The sequence below is a fragment of the Mytilus galloprovincialis genome, chromosome 11, assembly GCF_965363235.1.
Source record: "Mytilus galloprovincialis chromosome 11, xbMytGall1.hap1.1, whole genome shotgun sequence".
NCBI classification, from domain to species: domain Eukaryota; kingdom Metazoa; phylum Mollusca; class Bivalvia; order Mytilida; family Mytilidae; genus Mytilus; species Mytilus galloprovincialis.
The window spans coordinates 7,774,407-7,802,102 of NC_134848.1; the positions used below are offsets into that span (position 1 = coordinate 7,774,407).

The following is a 27,696-nucleotide window of genomic DNA, read 5'->3' on the forward strand; positions in this document are numbered from 1 at the left end:
AATATTCTTTTTTTTTTATGAAATTGAATGCATTTAACATCAACAGAAATGATTACACATTGCGTTTAAAAAAAAATAAGAATCTAAAAATAATCTGTAGGTTTTCGTATCTAAATATAGACAATTATGACTGACCTTGAAATGTTGTTTGCGCAAATAATTTTGCGGAACGAAACCTGTGTTAAAAACCCATTACAATAAGTTGTGTTCCTTTTTTGTCATAATTCCTTAATATTTATCATCTCATAGATGAAATGGACCCGTTCAAACGTGAAAAACGTCGAGTTAAGAGTAAAATATATATTCACAAACATGTTTCATAGATTGAAAACAAAGGGTTCGTCCATTTGGCTATCAAAAACGGGAATGCATGTTCCCCCTAGGTTAGATCTTTTTCATTTAAATGCCAAATTAGATTTTTGACCACAATTTCAGTCCACTGATCGTAGAAAATGATAGTGGGAGAGGGGCATCCGTGTACTATGGACACATTCTTATTTTTAATTATGTTAAACAACATAGACTAACATTGAAGATGGTTGTTACCACTTTACTTAATATAATTTTTATGGTTTTAAATCCAAATACCAAACAATTGATAAAAGATAATGTCATCATGCAGATGAATAATGAAAGCAAGGAATGCAACAATACTGTCAGCACGACAGTCAACGATCAACAACTTTCCAAAAGTGACATTTATAGATGTGAAACACTTTTATGATTTGCAGGATACCCTTTCAGAAATATTATCGATAAAATAGAATCATGTATACCATCCATTGAAACATATTCTAGTGTCATTTGTTCTGAATTGTTATTCCCATATACTTTTATATGTACCTTTACCCTATAGCCCTTTAAGGTATACATTTTTTATTTCTAATTGGATTTTATTTATTATATTTTTTGCACAAGAAGAAGAATTAGTCAACAATAATAATAATTGGATACATGAGGATAATGAGGGTGAACATTATTATTGTTATGTACTAATGTATGTGAAAGCTTAAACCTTTTGTTCATTTGTTTCAGCTCTTTCTAATAAAGTCTTGTAATGCCAAACTCAGTGTTGATATAAACGACCACACAATTTTAACTCTATGATTCGCGGAAGTAGAAATCAGCTTCTGCTCAATAAGGAAAAGCTGCCACTCTACTTCTTGTAGAAGAATACAATACAAAATTAAAATTTATTGACAAGGAAATCAATTATGGTAGACAATAAATGAACGAGGATATTCATAAACCAACGATCAAGTTTCTGGTCGTCGGTAGAAAAGCTTGATAGTACGTAGGTGGCTTGTAGCAAGGCAAAATTTCCGTCCCAGTCTAATTTCCAATCCTCATTTTTAGTGGGTGTCCAAATTTGACCGACCATCATCGTCACAAGTCAATTGTCAAACTTTTACATTGCGTAGCCTATTAACTTGGGGGAGAATATAACAATAATAATGCAATTTTCTGATGACTATAGCAGTCAATACAAATCAAAACGACCTATTCTAGATATCAGTGAAGCTAAGTTAACATCGACACACTTTTTGGATGATGATGACTTGGAAAGGGTCCTGCAGACGGATGTTCAGGCGTTGTAAAGGCACCAGTTACAAAAGCACTCGTAGCAGGAGTAGTTATAAACTGTGCCAAAGATATCTTTAACTTTTTGTCTAAGAAAATGACATAAGCAGACAAAGATTGAAACTTTCGAAGATCATTTTATTGTTGTCCATCAAGTGAGGTAAGAGTACACTGTACATACACAACACAACTACAAACTTAAAAAGGATCAAGGAAACTGTATGTGGTCAAAGGAGTAGGATCTGGATTCTTATGGAAATAAATTTTTTAACTAGGCTAGCATAACAAGATCTCGTGTATGTGTTTTTCAAGCACACACATGCACTTTCATACTGGATAAATATTGTATGCAGGCGGCACGCCAGTTACAGTAAAATATGTGACCTTATATTACATTGTTGAATAACGGTAACCATAAGATTCTTATGATATGATCACTACCATATGTAGATAAGTTAAGCAACAACTCTGTTCGTTTTTTCTCCAGATACAACTGTGATATACCATATACTGATTTTAAATCTAATATTAGAGAATATGTTTTTAAAATATTGAAAAATAAATGGAGTAAAAAAGATGATAATAAATTGCATGAAATTAAACCTAATTTAGGCAAACCTTTTAATAATATTATGTGCAGAAAAGATCAGTTTGTTATTACTAGATGTCGTATTGGTCATACTAGAACAACACACGAGTATCTTTTAAAAAATGAAGATGAACCACAATGTGTACCTTGCAACTGCAAGTATACTATTAAACATGTTTTAATTAATTGTACTCCCTAAGGGTGACTGGGGTATAGAAATATGGTCACTTGGTCTTCTCCCGACCGGCAGTAAAACGCTTGCCGAAGTGGGGCGTCCGTTTGGCTGTGCGGGATGTATTAAGTTCGCAGTCACGTCCGGTCAGAAGGGGGACGTTAAATCCGATGCCTCGTGTAAAGAGAGTGCCACGCTCTTTGCACGTTAAGAACCCTTGCAACAACTCTTTTGAGGGGTCCGTAGGTGGCCTGTTGCAAGGCAAAATTTCTGTCCCTATCCAATATACCCTCTTTTTCCGGTGGCAGTCCAAATTTCTCCGACCATCATTCCAGGTGGCCTCTATTATATCAACTTACCTATTGTATTTATTGTGAACTTGTTCTCGTCCTGAATATGCATGAAATATTTGCCACTGGACGTTAAGCAACCAACAATCAACAATCAATCAATTTAATTAATTGTATTGACTTTGCTGATATTCGTAAGAAGCATTTCAATGTCAATAATATGTATGATTTATTCAATAATGTTCCATTTACAAATATTGTTGCTTTTTTTAAAAAGAAATTGGAATTTATTATAGAATATAAGAATGTTATTATATTTAAATCGATTTTAATTTTTATCACGTTATTTTACTGTTAATTTTTATTTGTATATAATAAATTTGCTTTAGTCAAGAATTTTAGTATATTGAAGGACCTTTTGTCTTATTTTAAAAATATGCTTTATATCGTAAAGATTATCCGAATTAGCTCTCGCCGCGATATAGCCTTTTTGTGCTAATGCGGCGTAAAGCAACCAACAATCAATCAATCAAATCTGCATATACAATTTTGTGTTAATATTCATTTCATAGTCTTCATAATTGTAAGTAAGCACAGTGGACAACATTTTTTCCACAATTATGAGATTGTAAATTGTAAAGGAAAACATTTTCTTCTTCAGATGAGTTGTCATCAGTTTTCAGTTAAGGAGGACGTGGATCAAATTCAATAATTTTGTCCACTTTCTTTTTCTTTTCTCCTATGTATGAAGATTCAGTCACCTTTTTTGGGGTCTTTCTTTTTCTTTCGCCCTACGTTCCATTCACACCTTCCGGATGTGCAAGAAGCTTGATCTGTACCAAACTGCTGTGCATAGTCTAAAAGTGCGAATAAAACTGCCGCTACATGACTACATCTCCCCATGGACGAACCTACACAGTTACAAGATGCATCTTTCACAAATCCTGTGGCGGATGACACTGTTACAGTTACATTATAAAAGGTATCAATTCTATAAGATGCCATAACTGTTGATTTAAGAAAATAAACATTTTCAGTTTTACAATCTTTCATGTTTTGTACATGTCCACTTTTAAAAGACTGCCTCCCTTTTTGAAGGGGTTTTGATGTGTGAAGGTCCTCAATATCGCATTCATCTTCTCCTTTTGAGGTCTGTTTTTGTCCTACAAACTACACTCTCAATGATGTAATGATGGATATGCCCTTCATTGAAGTGATTTGGAAGATCGATTGAGGGGAAATTTTCCCACCCTACTATAGGAGGGACTTGTGGGTTTGATGTGGATTGCAAACTTTCACTGTCTTTGACACCTTGAAGATTCAAGTCATACCATTTTCCATCATCTACTCCAACATTTATAGCATCTCTCTTTGATCCAATACAATCTTTTACTCTATTTAAGGAAAAAGGTATTCATTTATCTACTGCACTTTTTTCATTCATGATCAATTATTTATATGTTTTTCTCCAAACAAAAAAAATGAATTACTGAAATGTGCAATTAACCGTATAATTAACTTTTTGGGATATCTTCAAATGTGTCAATGAATATTTTCTTAATGTTGATATTTATCATGTCTGATATCAAGCTGATAAAATAACCAACAGGAACATATTATTACATGCATGGTGATTTCATAATCAGTTCTTTAATGTATTTAACTTCATACATTGAATTATATTATATTTTATATAAAATAAAATGTATTGCTTTCCTTTGCTTTCAAAGAAAAGCATATTCACAAGAATTAGATATAGCCTTGAGGTATATCCAAATTCTTAATTAAGGTCTATGATATTAATTAAATATTCATTTCATAGCTTATTATTTTTTTAAGGAAGAATTAAGATTTAAATATATTTTTTTGCTTTTGTTTCATTTTGGAGAAATTATGCATGTTCAGTTGTTTTCCATGTGTAAATATGTATTGAAGCAAAGGGATAATGAATTTAAGTAAATACCTTTCAATTAAAATTGATTTGTTTCCAGTAGTTGTAAGACCTCTACATAATAACCATCTTTGTAATTGCACATTGGAATGGTTTTCTACTTCTGGATAAATTAATTGAACTCCAGGTACATCTTTTTCTTTAAGTGTAACATATTGATATGCATAACTGCTAGCCATTGTAAACAGTAATGCTGTAGATGTTTGTCCGCAACATCCGGGTAATCAGAGATAAGAATAACTATCAACATCTGCATCTCATTAGATGACGTATAACATAAGATAATCTGAACCTATGCTATAAGGTTAGAGCATGCACCACTAGTTGGATCCACAAAGTGTTCAGAATGATCAACGGTTTGATGTTGATACCCTAGTTTTCCTTAACATTTATAAGACGCCCAACAATAAGTTATTATTGTACTTCCCTTTTCAACACATAGTTCTATGATTGGATTATCTTTATCTCTCTTTACAACTTTTAATGAGAAAAAACTTCTTTGGTCTCTATACAAATCCCACCTAGAACTCAATTTCCGTCCACAACTCTCCCTCTATTACCATTGAGAACTCAAACAAATATCTTTACATCATAATTGTTTGGACTTGTTAAATAGATAGCGAGGTGAGATGAATCACCATGGACACCTGCAATATTTGTAATTTCAAAATGATCAAAAATGAGGGGATACAAATGATCTTTTTCTGCTTGCATCTTATGGATGTCACGGCAACATATGTATAAACGAAACCTCAGCTTTTCAACTCCATCTGTGATACTTCGAGATTGAATTTTTCAACCAACTAACTGGTCTTTAAATTTTCCTCAGCGTCAGGCCAAATATGGTAGAGATGGTATCGGAACATTTTAAGAGGCAATGGCATGTCTAGTAGCTCGGAGAGATGTATAATCTGGCTACCGTTTCACAAAGCCTGCGTAAGTTTACGTTAAGATGATCGTGAATAATGTGTAAATTCTGGCGTAACTTACTACAGCTATACCCTGTCGTAACTCAATCGTAATTTTTTCCGCGAATATGAATTAAACCATATATAACTTCTAAGATGGCTGCAGCGTACATTGTAAAAGATATTGCAAATATGAGAAGTAGACGAATTGTAACGAAAATCGGTCATTTTTTATTATTTTGATGTGAAACACCAGTTGTCTTTCCCTTAAATGTGTTTCTATATGTTTATAAGTTTCTCCATAGTTGGAGCACCATCTATTACTTGAAACACCCATAAAGTTGGTATAATCTTGATTTTCACCCCTTCAAGTATTATGGACCGTTCTATATGGTAGTATAAAATCAGCTCAAGACAGAGAAACTTGGTCAGTTATATGTGGTCCGTTGAAGTGATAACATCAGGGATTATTTTCCAACTGGTAAGTAGAGTGAATAAAGTGATTCCAAAGGATATTTAAATAGTGTTCGGATTTATAGGTGGATATTGCAATAGTGATTGTGATATATATCAGTGGTTACTGTATTAATGAGAGTACAAGGTGTATACTTGCTGGTGTTGCAAGTTGTACTATGTGGAAGTGTGAATACTTCATAGATTTGTATTAGTGAGAATACAAGGTGTTTACTTGCTGGTGTTGCAAGTTGTTATATTGTGGAAGTGTATTAGTGAAAGTGCACTATGCTAAACCTAACGAGTTGGATAATATTCATTGTGTGGGAACTCAAAGGGATAATTAGTGCGTGAGTTCAGCTGTGTTTTTATATATATTCTTTGTGCATTGAAGGATTTGTACAAGTGTAAATGTGTCATTGTGTTATTGTGGTAAGTTGCAGATTAACAAAGTGATATTAACTATTGGTGGGCGTTGTGAATAGAAGTTGTATATATATATATGATTTTGTGTTCATACGTTTTGTGTGATACGAACTTGATGCGCGTTGCAAAGTAATCTGTTGGTGACATTGTGTAATAAAGGGCCGTATGCATGTTGCACAGTAATATGTTAGTGAAATTGTGCATAAATCAGTCTGATATATGTTGCATAGTGACATTGTGTATATTTAAATGCTCTTTTGTTCCGACGTTGGAAAGTTCCGGAGGAACTTATTAACCAGTTACTTTGTTCTTCTTCTAGTTTAAAAGTTCCACCGGAACAAAGGGACTAGTTGAAAAGTTCCAACGGAACATATCAACTAGTTAGAAAGTTCCTTTTTGCCAAAATAGTCAAAACCGGAACTAACAAACTAGCCCAAAAGTTCCAACGGAACTTATCAACCAGTCACAAAGTTCCAATTGAAGAATTGATGCAAAGTAAAAGCGCAACATACTATGTTTGATCCTTTCAAAGGGGAACCAAGATACTAATTAAAAAAGTCAAAAGGAACTTATCAACTAGTCACAAAGTTCCTCTTTGGCAATATAGTCAAAACCAAAACTTACAAATTAGTCCAAAAGTTCCAACTTGGCATCTGAACTTATATCAACCAGTCACAAAGTTCCATTTGGAGAATTGATGCAAAGTGAAATAACGGTGAACTTATATCAACCAGTCACAAAGTTCCATTTGGAGAATTGATGCAAAGTGAAATAACGGAATACGTTCTAATTTATTATTATACATTCATCTGAAATTGATATTTTTAAAAGTACCCACATGAAAAAGGGGGGGGGTATTCTTCCCTTTCTTGAGGTACTATGAATACTAAATTTGCATGATAATGCAACTTATTTCGTTTTTTGTGAGCTTTTAAATGCAACTTAAATTTTGCTAACTAACGTTAGTTGTTCTGTTCAGCCAGAACTATTTAACTAGCTACATTGTTCCGGGACTTTTCAACTAGCTACTTTTTGCCGGAACTTTTCGACTGCACTCGGTATAAAACAACTGTTGGAAAGTTCCATCGGAACGAAATATCTAGTTGAAAAGTTCTGCCGGAACAAAGTGGCTGTTACATATATATATTCGGTTATGATACAGTGTGTTTATGCATTGTGAATAAGGTACTTCACCTTGCATTTTGATTTATGTGCATTGTGCTGTGTATAAAGTTTTTATGGTGAATCAATTTAAGGATGTGTTAATTGTTTTAAATAGGACAACTGGTTGTGGTGCAAATTGAAGTTGAACACTGGAAATCCTGATTTATTTAGATACGGATCCATTGATCGCCCGGTTACACGTTACAAATTTGGTGGCAGCGGTGAGATTTCATGTGTTGATTTCGTTACTGTAAAGACTTTTATGAATGTATGATTGAATCAGTTGTAATATTTCAAAGTTATTTGTGTGTTGTGTCTGTAGTCAAGGTATAGTGCATTTTATTTATATTTGACAGTGAAAATAAATAGTGTCCAATTAGAACATACATGTAGCATCAATTACCACCAAACACTTTTATCACATATTTTGCATTAGTAAAAATAATATACTCTACATAACTTTTAGGAAGCCGTTGCCAGCAAAAAGGAGAAAGGAAATTGACCTTAGTTAAAACTTCCCATGCTCCTGATTTCCTTCAACAGCTAGAGGAGTAAATTTCTCAAACTGAAGGGATGTGGCGGAATCGAACTTCTGTGGACATCATCCACCTCAAGATCAACACTCCAGCTTATAAATCCTGGACTGCATTGGTACACTGTGGAGTACCTCTCAAATTTTTTTTTTGGTCAAGCCATCTGCTTCATCCGACTCATACAGAAGGATCTGGATGCAACACTGATTGATGAAGGAGAAAAGGTAATGTATTGTCCTTACCTTATTGCATTTCTTTTTATGCTCCTTTCTCTTCTTGAGCAAGTTGATTTATGTCCTATTGTCCAACTCATGGTTAAGTTTCTATGTTAAGATCCATTTCTCAGATACTAGTTTAAACATATTTTATGTGTTCAAGTACAAATTGGATGAAACAAAATTCAAACAGACTTATGAAGATTTTTCCATTTAACGTTTATAGCAATATAATAGAAAAATATGTGTGGGAATGCATGTATTGAATGGTAAAACAATATAGTTTTTTTATATATATGTACATATATAATAAAGGGCTGCGCACGCCCGTTGCTCTTTTAACTTGTCTTTTATGCTTTAAATGAATTTATATGATCAACTAGAAATAGTGTGAGCCCTGTCAAATACCCCCCCCCCCCCCCAAATACTTAATAAAAATGCACAAAAAATTGGCACTATTAAGGTCAATAGATACAGACAATTTATCAAAGTTGCATAAAATTTTGTGAAAATTGGAAAAAAAAACCAACTTTTTTTTATTTTTAAGCATAAAAATTCATAACACGGAAATGTAAAATCTGAAATTTATAAAAATTGAAAGGGAGCTTACATCAATAGATATAAACAATTCACTAAAGTTTCATGGACATTGGTGAAAGACTTTTTAAGTTATTGTCCGAAGTGTTAAAAATCCCCCTTTTTTCTATGAATAAAGCCCCATAAATCCAAAACTTGAAATCTGAAATTTATAAAAATTTAAAGGGAGCTTACATCAATAGATTTAAACAATTCACCAAAGTGTCATGGACATTGGTGAAAGCCTTTTTGAGTTATTGTCCGAAGTGTTGAAAATCACCCCTTTTTTATGAATAAAGCCCCATGAATCCAAAACTTAAAATCTGAAATTAAAAAAAAACGAAAGGGCGCTTACGTCAACAGATATAAACAATTCACTTAAGTTTCATGGAAATTGGTGATTATACATGTACGCACGTTCAATAAGGAACGCAAACTAAGGTATGTTTTAAATCTGATGTTCTTTTGATCAAATAAATAAATCATTGTATGCTCACCTTGCCTTGATTGATTGATTATTGGTTGCTTAACGTCAAGTGGCAAATATTTCATGCATTTTCAGGACGAGAAGCAAGTTAACAATAAATATAATAGGTAGGTTGTTGTAATAGAGGCCATATTGGATGTTGGTCGGGGAAATTTGGACTGCCACTGGAAAATGAGGGTATATTGGATAGGGACAGAAATTTTGCCTTACAACAGGCCACCTACGGACCCCTCAAAGAGTTTTCGCAAGGGTTCTTAGTGTGCAAAGAGCGTGGCACTCTCTTTACACGAGGCATCGGATTTAACGTCCCCCTTCTGACCGGACGTGACTGCGAACTTGATACATCCCGCACAGCCAAACGGACGCCCCACTTCGGCAAACGTTTTACTGCCGGTCGGGAGAAGACCAAGTGACCATATTTCTATTCCCCAGTCACCCTTGGGGCCCCTTGCCTTGAAGTCATAAAACTTTCGAGTCAGTATTTTGTACTCATACCCAAATCAACCATGTTTTCTACGTTATGTCATGTGTACTATTTTTAGCCATGGCGTTCCCAGTTTGTTTTAGATTTATTAGTTTGACTTTCCCTTTGGTATCTTTCGTCCCTCTTTTATGTTGGCAAGAGCTGCTTCTAGCAGTCCAAATGTCTTGTATGAGTGATGTGAATTCAAAATTGGTACCAGCGTTTCAGAAACACGTTGTTAAACCAATACTCTCCCAGCTCATCATCCAACCATGCTTTTGGATGGAAACGCCAAAAGGCGTTTTCTGGTACTTTATGCATGATGTAGAATCTGAGAGAACGCGGTGTTCTGAATTTCGTCACAATGATTGTTGGCATTTTCCACCTGCATTGACTCGTAGAAGGAGGGATATTTGTCTGTATGTATTCCCTATACGACCAGGTATTGTATTACAACACCTTCGCGCTAAAACCCTAGCAGGCTGATGTTCCAGATTGTTCCTAGTTTCATCCATATTCCAGATTGATATAGGGGTTAGTTCTTGTAGGACTGTTTGCAGTTCCTTGAAATAGTTACAAACAACAGTTGAATTCAGCAGTCTTGGTCTTAATGTTGACAGTATCTCTGAATTTCTGACTACAACTTCAGGATGAAGGTTTAGAATAATAGGTTTCTTTTTGTATTAAGGTAGTGCTGTGATGTAAAATTGTCTATCTGTTGAAGCGTTTGCGGTATCTTTGGTTCATTTCATACGGTGGCATAAGCTACCTAAGTTTAAATTTCTGTTATGTTGATTATTAGGATCTTGAGCAACTACATTGCATTTTCACGAGTTAAAATTCATGAATTTAATCCTCACCTCACCAACAACATATATTGCAGATGTATTTGATTGGTTTTGGAGGTAAATGCATTTACTATCGGGCAATACCTTTGTGGTACGAAATTTTACGCCCTCTCTTGACTTCTTAAAATATTTTCTGTGCCTATTCTCAGTCGTTTATGCTAAAGCTTAAATAAACACCATTGGCCAAATGATTTTTCCTGTTTTATTGTTGGATGGGTCCCTTGAGATCCAGCAATATGAACGTATTGCAAGTATTGGGACCCTTGGATTGGTAGTCCAAATTTCTTCGTCCTTCGTCCAGGACGGCCTCTGATGCAAGACTTACATTGGCCTACTGTCTTCTTTTCTCCAAACCACACTGCTATTAAGGACCCAGAAAAGAGAAATGTAACACAACACAACATGTCAACTTATGGCCTTATTTAGGTACACAAACACAAATATGTAACAACAACAACTACAACCACTTTAATCAGTTCAGTTATGGAAAATCAACACTCAAAATATATCCAGCACTCCCTCCATCGGCCGACGTTAGGCTTACCAACGCATAAACCAAAAGATGCAATTGAATGCTGACAAGAAAGGTAGAGATGAATAAATTCTGACGATCAGATAAGTTAAGTAGATAACATAGATGGTGATGTAAGTGACACGACAGAAGATTATGACGTTGAAAACTATTTTCCGCCACTATCACCATTAAATGATGCAATCTAATTTTGTCCGATAATGAGGAAGTACCCGAACAACAGATAAAGAAACACAGATCTTTACTGAATCCGATGTCATAATAATTGCTGAAAATTATTGTTTAACAGAATTCATGTAGAAAGAAGAAGAATGAAAATATACAAATCATAATGTTTCTTTAACGATAGGATTTCGCTCAGATCAATTAAATGTGTTCACGTTGTGAAAATTTAAGTATGCTTATTCGTCATTGTATTAAATCAAGATGAACTAATATAGAGACTATTATTGTTTGTCTTTTCCCCAAGGGTGACTGGGGTATAGAAATATGGTCACTTGGTCTTCTCCCGACCGGCAGTAAAACGCTTGCCGAAGTGGGGCGTCCGTTTGGCTGTGCGGGATGTATCAAGTTCGCAGTCACGTCCGGTCAGAAGGGGGACGTTAAATCCGATGCCTCGTGTAAAGAGAGTGCCACGCTCTTTGCACGTTAAGAACCCTTGCAACAACTCTTTTGAGGGGTCCGTAGGTGGCCTGTTGCAAGGCAAGATTTCTGTCCCTATCCAAGATACCCTCATTTTCCAGTGGCAGTCCAAATTTCCCCGACCATCATCCCAGATGGCCTCTATCATATCAACCTACCTATTGTATTTATTGTGAACTTGTTCTCGTCCTGAATATGCATGCAATATTTGCCATTGGACGTTAAACTACCAACAATCAATCAATCAATTGTTTGTCTTATATTTCATGGGCACTATTTTAAGGTTAATTGTCCTGTTTTTTATTCATAGAAAATGATTTCTATTGTTATATGGGCTATTGTTTGAAAAAGATTTAACAAAAAAAGACTTTAGTTTTGTTTTATTTGGAATTTATATATTATTAATGAATCAATGGATAAGAAAAATGATGACAAAGTAATGTATCATGTTTTTATTCTTGAAAATGATTGTTTGTTATGATTATTTGTCATAGTTTGCATCAACAGTAACCAAAACAGAGATAATTATAAAACGAATGGTACAGGGCTCAGTTTAGAGATTGCAAAATAATTGCCCATACAACATTTAACGAAAATGTACAAACTGAAATGGAAAAGTTGGGGTTTAAAGATGAAGCAGAATGGTGTTAACCAATCAGGAATTGGTATCGCACAATTGACGAGACAGGGAATTTCATGGACAAGAGGATTGATTGGCTGTTTGAAGAATTTAGTGTTAGATTTATTTGTTATAATTTGTAGCTTACACAATAACAAGTTATAGATAAAGTTGGATGTTTTTCCCCAAATACAATGATTCTTTTTACCAAGCAATACTCACAAAATGATTTTTTCAACCCAAATCAAACTCTAAAACTACTGACAAGATCATGTAAACTAGAGGCTCTAAAGAGCCGGTGTCGCTCATCTTGGTCTATGTGTATATTAAACAAAGGACACAAATGGATTCATGACAAAATTATATTTTGGTGATGTTTGAAGTTCTTACTTTACTGAACATTCCTGTTTCTTACAATTATATCTATAATGAACTTTGCCCATTAGTAACAGAGAAAGTTACTTGGTAAAAATTTACATAAATTTACCAAATTAATGAAAATTGTTAAAAATTTACTATAAAGGACAATAACTCCTTAAGGGGTCAATTGACCATTTAGGTCATGTTTAATTATTAGTAGATCTTACTTTGCTGAACATTATTGCTGTTTACAGTCCATCTCTATCCTATCTATAATAGTATTCAAGATAATAAGCAAAAAAGGCAAAATTTCTTTAAAAATTACCTATTGGGGGGGGGGGGGGGGAGCAACCCTACAACCTGTTGTCCAATTCAATTAAACATTTCAGGGCAGATAGATATTGTCTTGATTAACAATTTAACTCCTTGTCAGACTTGCTCTAAATGCTTTGGTCTCAGAGTTGTAACCAAAATCTACATTTTACCCCTATTCTATTTTTAGGCGTGGCGGCCATCTTGTTTACATGGCGAGGTCATCGGACACATTTTTCAAACAACATATCCCAAAGATGATTGTGGCCAAGTTTGGATTAATTTTGCACAGTAGTTTTCAGAGAAGGTTTTTGTAAAAGATTACTAAGATTTACGTAAAATGGTTTTTTACCTGAAATCGGTCATTTGATCAAGACAATTTTTCAGTATGTATTGACAAATGTATTAGAAGTAAGATTGAAACAACCACAGCTTTATTTCAAAATTACACCATTTTTTCAGTAAATTTACTTCTTTTTGGATATTCATTCAGCTTTGACCTTTACTGATTATTTTTCAACATTTTACTGTAAATTTGACATTTTTTTGGATAATTGTATATGATGTTACCTTAAATCGATCATTTAATCAAGACAATTTTCTAATATGTAAAGATAAATGTAGTAGAAGTAAAATTGAAGCACCACAGCTTTATATAAAAATTGCAACATTTTCTCGGTAACATTTGTTTTACTAAATTTTACTACTTTTTAGATAACTATTCAGATTTGACCTTTATTGATCATTTTTCAACATTTAACTGTAAATTTGACATTTTTTTGGATAATGGTATATGATGTTACCTTAAATCGGTCATTTGATCAAGACAATTTTCTAATATGTAATGATAAATGTATCCGAGGTAAAATTGAAGCACCACAGCTTTATATAAAAAATGCAACATTTTCTCGGTAACATTTTTTTTTAGTAAATTTTACTACTTTTTGGATATTCATTCAGCTTTGACCTTTACTGATCACTTTCAACATTTTACTGTAAATTTGACATTTTTTTGGATAATTGTACATGATGTTACCTTAAATCGGTCAATTAAACAAGACAATATTCTAATATGTAAAAGTAAATGTATTAGAAGTAAAATTGAAGCACCACAGCTTTATATAAAAATTGAAACATTTTCTAGGCAACATTTTTTTTTAGTAAATTTTACTACTTTTTGGATATTCATTCAGATTTGACCTTTATTGATCATTTTCAACATTTTACTGTAAATTTGACCTTTTTTTTATAATTGTATATGATGTTACCTTAAATCGGTCATCTGATCAAGACAATTTTCTGATATGTAATGATAAATGTATCCAAAGTAAAATTGAAACACCATAGCTTTATATAAAAATTGCAACAAATTCTCGGTAATATTTTTTTTAATAATTTATCTACTTTTTGGATATTCATTCAGATTTGACCTTTATTGATCATTTTCAACATTTTACTGTAAATTTGACCTTTTTTTATAATTGTATATGATGTTACCTTAAATCGGTCATCTGATCAAGACAATTTTCTGATATGTAATGATAAATGTATCCAAAGTAAAATTGAAACACCACAGCTTTATATAAAAATTGCAACAAATTCTCGGTAATATTTTTTTTAGTAAATTTATCCACTTTTTGAATATTCATTAAGATTTGACCTTTTTTGAAAAATTTTGAACATTTTACTGTAAATTTGACATTTTTTTGGATAATTGTATATGATGTTACCTTAAATCGGTCGTTTGATCAAGACAATTTTCTAATATGTAAAGATAAATGTATTAAAAGTAAAATTGAAGCACCACAGTTTTATATAAAAATTGCAACATTTTCTCGGTAACATTTTTTTTAGTAAATTTTACTACTTTTTAGATATTCATTCAGATTTGACCTTTATTGAAAAATTTTCATCATTTTACTGTAAATTTGATATTTTTTTTGATAATTGTATGTGATGTTACCTTTAATCGGTTATTTGATCAAGACAATTTTCTAATATGTAATGATAAATGTATCCGAAGTAAAATTGAAGCACCACAGCTTTATACAAAAATTACACCATTTTCTCAGTAACATTTTTTCAGTAAATTTTACTTTTTTTCGGATATTCATTCAGATTTTACATTTATTAAAAATATTTCAACATTTTACTGTAAATTTGACATTTTTTTGGATAATTGTATATGATGTTACCTTAAATCGATCATTTAATCAAGACAATTTTCTAATATGTAAAGATAAATGTAGTAGAAGTAAAATTGAAGCACCACAGCTTTATATAAAAATTGCAACATTTTCTCGGTAACTTTTGTTTTACTAAATTTTACTACTTTTTGGATAACTATTCAGATTTGACCTTTATTGATCATTTTTCAACATTTAACTGTAAATTTGACATTTTTTTGGATAATGGTATATGATGTTACCTTAAATCGGTCATTTGATCAACACAATTTTCTAATATGTAAAGATAAATGTAGTAGAAGTAAAATTGAAGCACCACAGCTTTATATAAAAATTGCAACATTTTCTCGGGAACATTTTTTTTAGTAAATTTTACCACTTTTTGGATATTCATTCAGCTTTGACCCTAACTGATCATTTTCAACATTTTACTGTAAATTTGACATTTTTTTGGATAATTGTACATGATGTTACCTTAAATCGGTCAATTAAACAAGACAATATTCTAATATGTAAAAGTAAATGTATTAGAAGTAAAATTGAAGCACCACAGCTTTATATAAAAATTGAAACATTTTCTAGGCAACATTTTTTTTTAGTAAATTTTACTACTTTTTGGATATTCATTCAGATTTGACCTTTATTGATCATTTTCAACATTTTACTGTAAATTTGACCTTTTTTTTTTATTATTGTATATGATGTTACCTTAAATCGGTCATCTGATCAAGACAATTTTCTGATATGTAATGATAAATGTATCCAAAGTAAAATTGAAACACCACAGCTTTATATAAAAATTGCAACAAATTCTCGGTAATATTTTCTTTAGTAAATTTATCTACTTTTTGAATATTCATTAAGATTTGACCTTTATTGAAAAATTTTGAACATTTTACTATAAATTTGACATTTTTTTTGATACTTGTATATGATGTTACCTTAAATCGGTCGTTTGATCAAGACAATTTTCTGATATGTAAAGATAAATGTATTAAAAGTAAAATTGAAGCACCACAGCTTTATATAAAAATTGCAACATTTTCTCGGTAACATTTTTTTTAGTAAATTTTACTACTTTTTAGATATTCATTCAGATTTGACCTTTATTGAAAAATTTTCATCATTTTACTGTAAATTTGATATTTTTTTGGATAATTGTATGTGATGTTACCTTTAATCGGTCATTTGATCAAGACAATTTTCTAATATGTAATGATAAATGTATCCGAAGTAAAATTAAAGCACCACAGCTTTATACAAAAATTACACCATTTTCTCAGTAACATTTTTTCAGTAAATTTTACTTTTTTTCGGATATTCATTCAGATTTTACCTTTATTAAAAATATTTCAACATTTTACTGTAAATTTGACAATTTTTTGGATAATTGTATATGATGTTACCTTAAATCGATCATTTAATCAAGACAATTTTCTAATATGTAAAGATAAATGTAGTAAAAGTAAAATTGAAGCACCACAGCTTTATATAAAAATTGCAACATTTGTTTTACTAAATTTTACTACTTTTTAGATAACTATTCAGATTTGACCTTTCTTGATCATTTTTCAACATTTAACTGTAAATTTGACATTTTTTTTGATAATTGTACATGATGTTACCTTAAATCGGTCAATTAAACAAGACAATATCCTAATATGTAAAAGTAAATGTATTAGAAGTAAAATTGAAGCACCACAGCTTTATATAAAAATTGAAACATTTTCTAGGCAACATTTTTTTTTAGTAAATTTTACTACTTTTTGGATATTCATTCAGATTTGAGCTTTATTGATCATTTTCAACATTTTACTGTAAATTTGACCCTTTTTTTTGATAATTGTATATGATGTTACCTTAAATCGGTCATCTGATCAAGACAATTTTCTGATATGTAATGATAAATGTATCCAAAGTAAAATTGAAACACCACAGCTTTATATAAAAATTGCAACAAATTCTCGGTAATATTTTTTTTAGTAAATTTATCTACTTTTTTAATATTCATTAAGATTTGACCTTTATTGAAAAATTTTGAACATTTTACTGTAAATTTGACATTTTTTTGGAAACTTGTATATGATGTTACCTTAAATCGGTCGTTTGATCAAGACAATTTTCTAATATGTAAAGATAAATGTATTAAAAGTAAAATTGAAGCACCACAGCTTTATATAAAAATTGCAACATTTTCTCGGTAACATTTTTTCTAGTAAATTTTACTACTTTTTAAATATTCATTCAGATTTGACCTTTATTGAAAAATTTTCATGTAAAGATAAATGTAGTAGAAGTAAAACTGAAGCACCACAGATTTATATAAAAATTGCAACATTTTCTCGGTAACATTTGTTTTACTAAATTTTACTACTTTTTAGATAACTATTCAGATTTGACCTTTATTGATCATTTTTCAACATTTAACTGTAAATTTGACATTTTTTTTGGATAATGGTATATGATGTTACCTTAAATCGGTCATTTGATCAAGACAATTTTCTAATATGTAATGATAAATGTATCCGAGGTAAAATTGAAGCACCACAGCTTTATATAAAAATTGCTACATTTTCTCGGTAACATTTGTTTTACTAAATTTTACTACTTTTTAGATAACTATTCAGCTTTGACCTTTATTGATCATTTTTCAACATTTAACTGTAAATTTGACATTTTTTTGGATAATGGTATATGATGTTACCTTAAATCGGTCATTTGATCAACACAATTTTCTAATATGTAATGATAAATGTATCCGAGGTAAAATTGAAGCACCACAGCTTTATATAAAAATTGCAACATTTTCTCGGTAACATTTTTTTTAGTAAATTTTACTACTTTTTGGATATTCATTCAGCTTTGACCTTTACTGATCATTTTCAACATTTTACTGTAAATTTGACATTTTTTTGGATAATTGTACATGATGTTACCTTAAATCGGTCAATTAAACAAGACAATATTCTAATATGTAAAAGTAAATGTATTAGAAGTAAAATTGAAGCACCACAGCTTTATATAAAAATTGAAACATTTTCTAGGCAACATTTTTTTTTAGTAAATTTTACTACTTTTTGGATATTCATTCAGATTTGACCTTTATTGATCATTTTCAACATTTTACTGTAAATTTGACCTTTTTTTTTGATAATTGTATATGATGTTACCTTAAATCGGTCATCTGATCAAGACAATTTTCTGATATGTAATGATAAATGTATCCAAAGTAAAATTGAAACACCACAGCTTTATATAAAAATTGCAACATATTCTCGGTAATATTTTTTTTAGTAAATTTATCTACTTTTTGAATATTCATTAAGATTTGACCTGTATTGAAAAATTTTGAACATTTTACTGTAAATTTGACATTTTTTTGGATAATTGTATATGATGTTACCTTAAATCGGTCGTTTGATCAAGACAATTTTCTAATATGTAATGATAAATGAGTCCGAAGTAAAATTGAAGCACCACAGCTTAATATAAAAATTGCAACATTTTCTCGGTAACATTTTTTTTAGTAAATTTTACTACTTTTTAGATATTCATTCAGATTTGACCCTTATTGATCATTTTTTAACATTTTACAGTAAGTTTGACATTTTTTTGGAAAATTGTATATGATGTTATTTTAAATTGTTCATTTGATCAAGACAATTTTTTAATATGTAAAGATAAATGTATGAGAAGTATAATCAAAGCACCACAGCTTTATATAAAAATTGCAACATTTTTTTAGTTAATTTCACTACTTTTTAGATATTCATTCAGATTTGACCTTTATTGAAAAATTTTCAACATATTACTGTTAATTTGACATTTTTTTGGATAATTGTATATGATGTTACCTTAAATCTGTCATTTGATCAAGACAACTTTCTTATATGTAATGATAAATGTATTTGAAGTAAAATTGAAGCACCACAGCTTTATATAAAAATTGCAACATTTTCTCGGTAACATTTTTTTTAGTAAATTTTACTACTTTTTAGATATTCATTCAGATTTGACTTTTATTGAAAAATTTTCAACATTAACTGTAAATCTGATATTTTTTTGGATACTTGTATATGATGTTACCTTTAATCGGTCATTTGATCAAGACAATTTTCTAATATGTGATGATAAATGTATCCGAAGTAAAATTGAAGCACCACAGCTTTATACAAAAATTACACCATTTTCTCAGTAACATTTGTTCAGTAAATTTTACTACTCTTCGAATATTCATTCAGATTTTACCTTTATTAAAAAATTTACAACATTTTACTGTAAATTTCACATTTTTTTTGGATAATTGTATATGATGTTACCTTAAATCGGTTATTTAATCAAGACAATTTTCTAATATGTAAAGATAAATGTATAAGAAGTTAAATTGAAGCATCACAGCTTTATATAAAAATTGCAACATTTTCTCGGTAACATTTTTTTTAGTAAATTTTACTACATTTTAGATATTCATTCAGATTTGACCTTTATTGAAAAATTTTCAACATTTTAAATTTGATATTTTTTTGGATAATTGTATATAATGTTACCTTTAATCGGTCATTTGATCAAGACAATTTTCTAATATGTAATGATAAATGTATCCGAAGTAAAATATACTTGTCGTTTTTATTATGAAGAGATCCAATTATGACTCATTTTCAAAACAGTCAAAATTGAAATTAATAAAGAAGAAAACATCTATTTGTTTAGAAATGAAATTTTATTGATGACATAGTAAGTCTAAACACTTGTTGATATAAAACCATAAACATTACAGCGTTAAAAAGTGTTGTAACAAGAACTAGTTTATTATCACAGCTGATCTGGTTTAAAAAACAGAAAGTCGTTGATCAGTAAGCTCAGAGGCAGCAAGTCACAAATTTGGTAGGAGAAAAGTCGCAAATAATTGTTGATCAATATTTTAAGATACAAAAAAATGTCTTGAAATATTTACCATATACCATTTTCAGATAGATATGTTAAAATTCTAAACAAGTGAAACTGCGAGCTACTGCTCACTGATGATACCCCCGCCGCAAGTGGATAATATTAATAGTGTAAAAATATGCAAGTGTTCGGTAAACAGGAAGTTGTCAAGTGATGAATCTGAAAACGCATCACACGGTATAGCTGACTTATATAAATCCTGAAACCAAATTTCAGAAATCCTTGTATTGTAGTTGCTGAGCAAAATGTGACGAAAATTTTCAACTTGGCTATCATGTGTAAAATCATACAAGTGTTCGGTAAACAGGAAGTTGTCAAGTGATGAATCTGAAAACGCATCACACGGTATGGCTAACATATATAAATGTTGATACCAAATTACAGAAAGGGTGGATGTGTAGTTCCTGAGAAAAATGTGACGAAAATTTTCAACTTGGCTATCATGTGTAAAATCATACAAGTGTTCGGTAAACAGGAAGTTGTCAAGTGATGAATCTGAAAACGCATCACACGGTATGGCTAACATATATAAATGTTGATACCAAATTACAGAAAGGGTGGATGTGTAGTTCCTGAGAAAAATGTGACGAAAGTTTCATGGGACGGACTGACTGACGGACTGATGGACGGACTGACGGACGGACAGACAGAGGTAAAACAATATACCCCCCCTTTTAAAGCGGGGGTATAATTATTAGAGGATTTTATTAAAACTGTACGACACAGATCTCAGTGAGCTTTATTTGAATATATATATACATGATAACTCAGTGTCAGTACAACGGCACCATGATCCGCGTCTAACGTTAACATTAATATCAGGTTAAGAATTATTATAATGGAGCTTCACACAAACAAATGAGCCAGACTTAGAAAAGGGCTAAGCATGCCACGTGCTGTCTCATACAAGCACTGACTGTTTGGTATTTTAAAAGTATTTAGCTTGGACTTTTCCGGATTAAATTCAATACCTGAATGGATACCATTTCAATATTATCTTGTTTACATAAAACAAAAAAATATCCTAGTAAAGATTGATGATTATTTGTGACCCTTTTGGTTAGTTCTTTATGAAAGCAGCTCTGTGATTCTAATTCCGAAACAAATGGGTATATTCCTGCAACGGAAATTATATACATTCTTTCCAGAAAACCAAATTTGCTTTTGTAAGAAGCTAATAGCATACTGTACAGTATATACAGTATAATTTGTTACAACTTCATTAAGCCTAATAGTACTAATAGTTTTGTTATTCAAGAAGCAAATAGTAATAGAATGGGGTGATTATTACATATATATATATATATATATATATATCAAAAACAATAACATAAATAATTTAATAGACAGATCCATTTCATCTGTAACTGCCATGACTGTATTATTTACTGAAATAGAATATATTACTTGAAATTGATGATTGCAAAATCTTTTCTTTCATATTCAAAGTGGCATAATATTTTTCGCATGCAAGGCATACAAGACAGACAAAAAAACATGTACAAAACAATACACCTCTGATAGATTTTATAACAAAACTAACTTTTACGTCTATGTAATAATTTAGTATAAACTATTCAAAATTGAAATGTTTAAAGAATAATTGTACCCCATATGACTGAGAAATAAAATCTAATTATTAGCTACAACATTAGGGCATTCAATGCGGAGTCATTAATATAAGGTCAACAATGTTGACAATTCCAAACAGCGTCGTCTGTCATCTGCTTGAACCTTGAATAGGTCAGCCCAGAACAAGCACGATGGAACCAACGCTCACAACCACAACACCGGATCCATAAGGCTCCTGGTCTGCCAATTTTGTTGCACTTGCTACATTTATTCTGAAAAAAATGTAACAAAGTAATCAAACAGCTGCAATATTCAGCATACAAGAAGTCTTGAAAGTTTTCCTATCATCTGTAAGAGTGTACATAAATGGCAGGTGCTTATGACCATGTTGACTGAAACTATGTGTTCGTGTATATATTTATATATATGTCGTCTGTCCAATAGTCCAATTGTACCATTCCTACATCTTATTTGCTACTGCTGGCTGACTACTTTCCTTTTTGAGTATGCTCAATCTTTCCAAATTGCATTTAAAAATCCATTCATTGTACAGAACATTTCACAAAACTCAAGGTAAAAACATTTATGAGTGTCTTGCTATATTGCTGTTAATTTTCTTTTTTAAGTGCTTTAGACTAATCAATTGTGGACCCTCCATTGACAATAACAGTGCTATGGTGTGTGACTGGTGTAATCAATTAGGCTCAGTCAATGATCAAAGAGTCACCGGACTTATTCATTGTTTATTATTGGGTTATATTATAAAAGAAAGATTTTAAACAAATTACCCCAATTACACACATATCCATTTCAAAGTTTCTGAATTAAAACAAATATGAAATACCGTTCTGGCCAAAGACATAATTTCAATATGAGTATCATGACACTTGGTCATTATGTGTGCACACGAGTAATTGGATCATTATTGTGGTTTAAGAAGGGTTTAAAGCTATTTCATCAATATCATTGTCACATGACACCTCCTAAGATCACTTATATTGGAAGTGTACACAGAATACTTATGTAATACTTACACCGGGCGATGCTGGTGTAGCAGACATCAAGTTTGCAATCTGCTGCACTTGTATAGGTTTGGTTATAACCTCAGTATACATCAGTTCTGGTGGTGGCATTGGAAGTGCGGCATCCAAATCCTCTTCACTGCAAACTGTTGGTGATGGTGGCAACACAAAGCTGTCATCTATCACTTCTTCCAGTGATACTTGTGGTGGTGTTGGTGGTAGAGAAGGTAGGGCGGGATAATCAACTTCAAATTGTGGAGGAGAAGGCAGATATGGTGATGATGGAGGCGTACAAATTGGTGTTGTTGTGTAGTAGGTGATATTAGTGGCAGACTTGGAAATACCGGTTCCACATTCAGGACTCTATCTGGTTGGGGTAGGTGGGCCTCAGCTGCTTCCTCTTGTTCTGGAATAGAAAATTACTGTCTAAAATGTGTTTATAAGGTTGACCTTAACCTTAAAGGGATATAACTCTGTAAAAATAAGTTAAGTAATTATAAGCTTCATTGTTTTCAAACTTAGTGTTCATCAAACTGCTATACACACCAACAATATTCTTCAGATAAAGTGGTGAGTTCAATTCTCTTTTCAAATTCAATCTTTTGGTTAATGTGTCACAGTACACTCTTTATGAAAGTGAAAGAAACTTAATTTATACAGTCATGGTGTTGGGTACCACTGTAAAATACATATTCATTGATTTAATGGTCACTAGTAATGTAAATATTGCACTGGTTCTCAGACAATTCTGTTAAATGTACATTAAGTTATTAGAATATTTCGAGCATAGTAGGATGGATGGTTATTAATTTCCTTTCAAATCTAAATAAACACTAATTATAATGACTGACAAATGTTTGAGAGTAGATTTTATTTACCTTCAGGATCAACAACATCTTCATCTTGTATATCAAACACTTGTTAACTATTTCTGCAAATGAAAATAAACAATTAAAAATGTGTATGCAACATACATGATAGAGAAATAAAGTCAAATAATACAACATTCATCTCTTTTGTTAAACAATATATTGCATTATTCCTAAGTTAGAAATAAAATCTCTAAAGATTGATTTTTCAATATCTATTTGCCACAATTCATTTTTAAAAATAGAAGTTACACTTTGATATGCACTTTACTTTCATCAACCACTATTTGGGTTCATTACAAACTAGCTAACATGTTTAACTCTGCCACATTATTTATGTATGTGCCTGTCCCAAATGATGTGCCTGTAATTCAGTGGTTGTCGTTTGTTCTTGTGTAACCTGTTTTTTTTTTGTTCCTTCTTTTAATAAATAAGGCCGTTAGTTTCCTTGTTTTACATGGTTTTATCAGGGTCTTTTATAGCTGACTTTGCGGTATGGGCTTTGCTGATTGTTGAAGGCTGTATGGTGACCTATAGTTGTAAATGTCTGTCACTTTGGTCTCTTGTGGACAGTTGTCTCACTGGCAATCATACCACATCTTCTTTTTTACATAGTGAAGTATACATATGATGTGATGTAAAAAAACACTATACCTTGCCACTTTTTCTTAGTGAAGACACTCTTGGGGAGTGTTAGGCACATGGTGGGATTGCCATTTATCCGCACTGTTTTGTTTACCTTCCCACCAAGCTCTTTCACTCTGTCAACAACATTACTGACCACAAGGAATTTAATAGTTATTTTCTTTTCGGTCAGTATCAAATTTAGACACTTTTATTTGGAAATTACCCAGTTTAGTCAAGCCAAGTAACTTTCTCCTTAGGGTTTCAGATGGTGCGTAAACCAGCACACTGTTTTTTAGTGGTTTTATTTCTATGGCTTGATCATTAACACTTCCTATCATGGGTATTAGCAGATAATGGAGAGAGTTAAGGGGCAGTAGCATGAACTTTTTAGCCCTTGATGTGATGATTAGTGTTTCACTAGGGGAAACATCTTTTTGCCCTTATCATTGAGTGACACAGGGCTTTTAGTTTTAGTTTGGCTTAATTCTTGACTTTTTGCATATTGTATTGGCGAAATGCCTTGATTTCGTTTGTAGATTTTGGAATCAGGTGATTTCCCTTGTTGTGGACTTCTTGAGTCAATTTTCCTTTTGTTGTTTGTCATATTGCTCATATTAAAATGTATCTTAACTTTTAATTATATTTATTAAAGCAAAAATAGATTAAACTTTAGCCTATTTAAATATTTAATACTTATTTAGCAAAAATATTTAATTATTTAAACTTATTTAGCAAAAATAAAGTTTAAAACCTAAAGATTAAAAAAAATAAAATTTATAAACTTACAAAGAAATAATAAAAAGAAGTGAAATTGAACTTAAGCTTAAAAAAAAGAAAAGAAATTATTTTAAATGCTAACTAAACAATTGAACAAAAACAACAGACCGTAACCTTCTCCTGTAATTGCTTTTAGATCGACGCGTACGTGTTGACTCGACGATGGAAAGCTAAGGAGTGATCAATGGATATGTGATGAAAATATGATGAATATAACTGTAATATATTTGAATTGTTATAATACTATAAGTGATCATAGAGATGATTAAATTCAATCTTGTATGCTACATAACTATACATTCCTTACAGAATTAGGTCCAGGTAACCTATCAAACCACTTTAAATTATCCAAAAATCCTATTTCTTTTTAACTATGGCTGGTGTGATAATTAATATGCAACATATAATGCTTCACAGCAATATTGTTTATTCATAAATAAAATTATAAAATCTCATTTTTGCAGTATGATATAGAACATCCAGAACCTCAAGAACATCCAGAACCCCAAGAACATCCAGAACCCCAAGAACATCCAGAACCCCAAGAACATCAAGAACTCCATGAACATCCAGAACACCAAGAACATCCAGAACAAACTAGTACATTATTCCACCATATCCAAAGGATATTCAGTGAAGAGGTGTGTTCAGTTGAACCTAGTCAATTATTTTTAAAAGCCTGTACTTCTGAATGGAAAATGTATGAATATAGTTCATATATATTGGTACCAATTACAAAATATGTAAATAATATGTTGGTTTCAGTGTGTTTATAGAGTATGTCAGATGTTCAAAATATAGGGCCATTAGGTGATAAACAACAAGCTGAATTTGCAGAAAACAAACAAAAAGAAACCATACATTCAGGAAAAGAACTATATTTACTGAACAAAGAAAGTTAGCAGTTAACAATCTTGCAGAAATAATGTAACATCAGCTTAAATCTGCCGATTACAAATGGAACTATGTCAAGGTAAAATTTAGAACAGAAATTTCAATTTTGATTTCTGATACCGTTACTTTTTTTTATGGAAGAGTACAAAAAGAGGGACGAAAGATACCGAAGGGGCAATCAAACTCGTAAATCTAAAACAAACTGACAACGCCATGGCTAAAAATGAAAAAGACAAACAGAAAAACAATAGTACACATGACACAACATAGAAAACTTAAGAATAAACAACACGAACCCCACCAAAAACCAGGGGTGATCTCAGGTGCTCCGGAAGGGTAAGCAGATTCTGCTCCACATGCGGCACCCGTCGTGTTGCTTATGTGATTACAAATCCGGTAAATAGTCTAATTCGGTAGGTCAAATTCATGAAAGGGAAGGGGATTGTAGACGTAAAAAACATATCCGATATCATTTGTGAAACGGTTATTCCATAACGGTCAACCAACTCGTGATGGCGTCCGTAAAATTTACGAAGGGATGATTTCAACTTCACCATTTGGAACTCTTGGTTTAATAGCTTCTTTGTGAGCAGTAACCCTCTATCAAGAAAATCATGATAGGAAATGCAATGCTAAAGACCAGTTCAGCAGCATTGTGTGAGGAACTACCCACAATATACACAGCTATTGCTTCCACCTATTGGGCCTTGTAAGAGACATGCTCCTTTGCATTTAGTATGGGTTCCTGCTAAAGCAAATAGCAAGTGTGTATGATATTTTACTTGATTTACTAATTATTTTTGTAACTTTACAGGATCGGATTTTTATAAAGTGGCATAGGGAAAAGCACAGAAAAGAAACGCCAGGAGACAGCAAAAAAAATTGCTAGTGATATTTTCAAGAGCTGCATGCTGAATGCAAGTGTAGGTTCTTGTAGTACACCTACAAATACTGGCATGTTAGACTTTAATCAACAGAATAATAATGTGTCCTGCACTACCACTGTGCCTACCCCTCTGCCCAAATTAACATGCATGTTCCTTCCTCATCACCTGTGCCAAACACTAATGTTCATTCCTTTACTCATATGCCTCCACCAGCAGTAACCAGTCAACCACCACATAACATTACTACCATCCTTCTTTCCCCAGTTAACATGCATGTCCCTTCACCATCACCTGTGCCTAACACTAATGTTCATTCCTAACTCATATGCCTCCACCAGCAGTAACCAGTCAACCACCACATAACATTTTTATTTCAATCCTGGTTTAGTTAACACACAGGTTACCTCTTCTGCACCCTTTCCTTACATAGCAACTACTAGTCAGCAACTCCACTTGTTAATGCCCATGTTTCCTGTGCAGTACCCTTGTCCTACACAGCAGAGCCGTTGCATCATTATCTCAATCAGCATTATAAGCAAGTCTCAGCATCTAATAGTTATGTTCCATCATTCCTTCCACCTCTCATGTCGGGTTCTCATTCCTTTGTGTCACCCTTGCATATGTCAACTAATAGTCAGCAGTCTTCTTACATGCATGTTAACACATCTACCTCAAGACCTGTTATAATGAGCAATAAAGACATACCAGCTTCCAATAATTCAACATCTACTTCTACAAATCCTCTATCAAATTTTACAGAACTAACTGATCTTCAACCAATTGACTCACTTCAT

The 27,696-nt window shown here is 31.9% G+C and overlaps 1 pseudogene; it reads right to left on the bottom strand.

Annotated features, from left to right (window-relative positions):
• LOC143052019 (uncharacterized) overlaps positions 1–27,696 on the bottom strand; it is a 445,702-nt pseudogene that overhangs the window by 282,767 nt on the left and 135,239 nt on the right.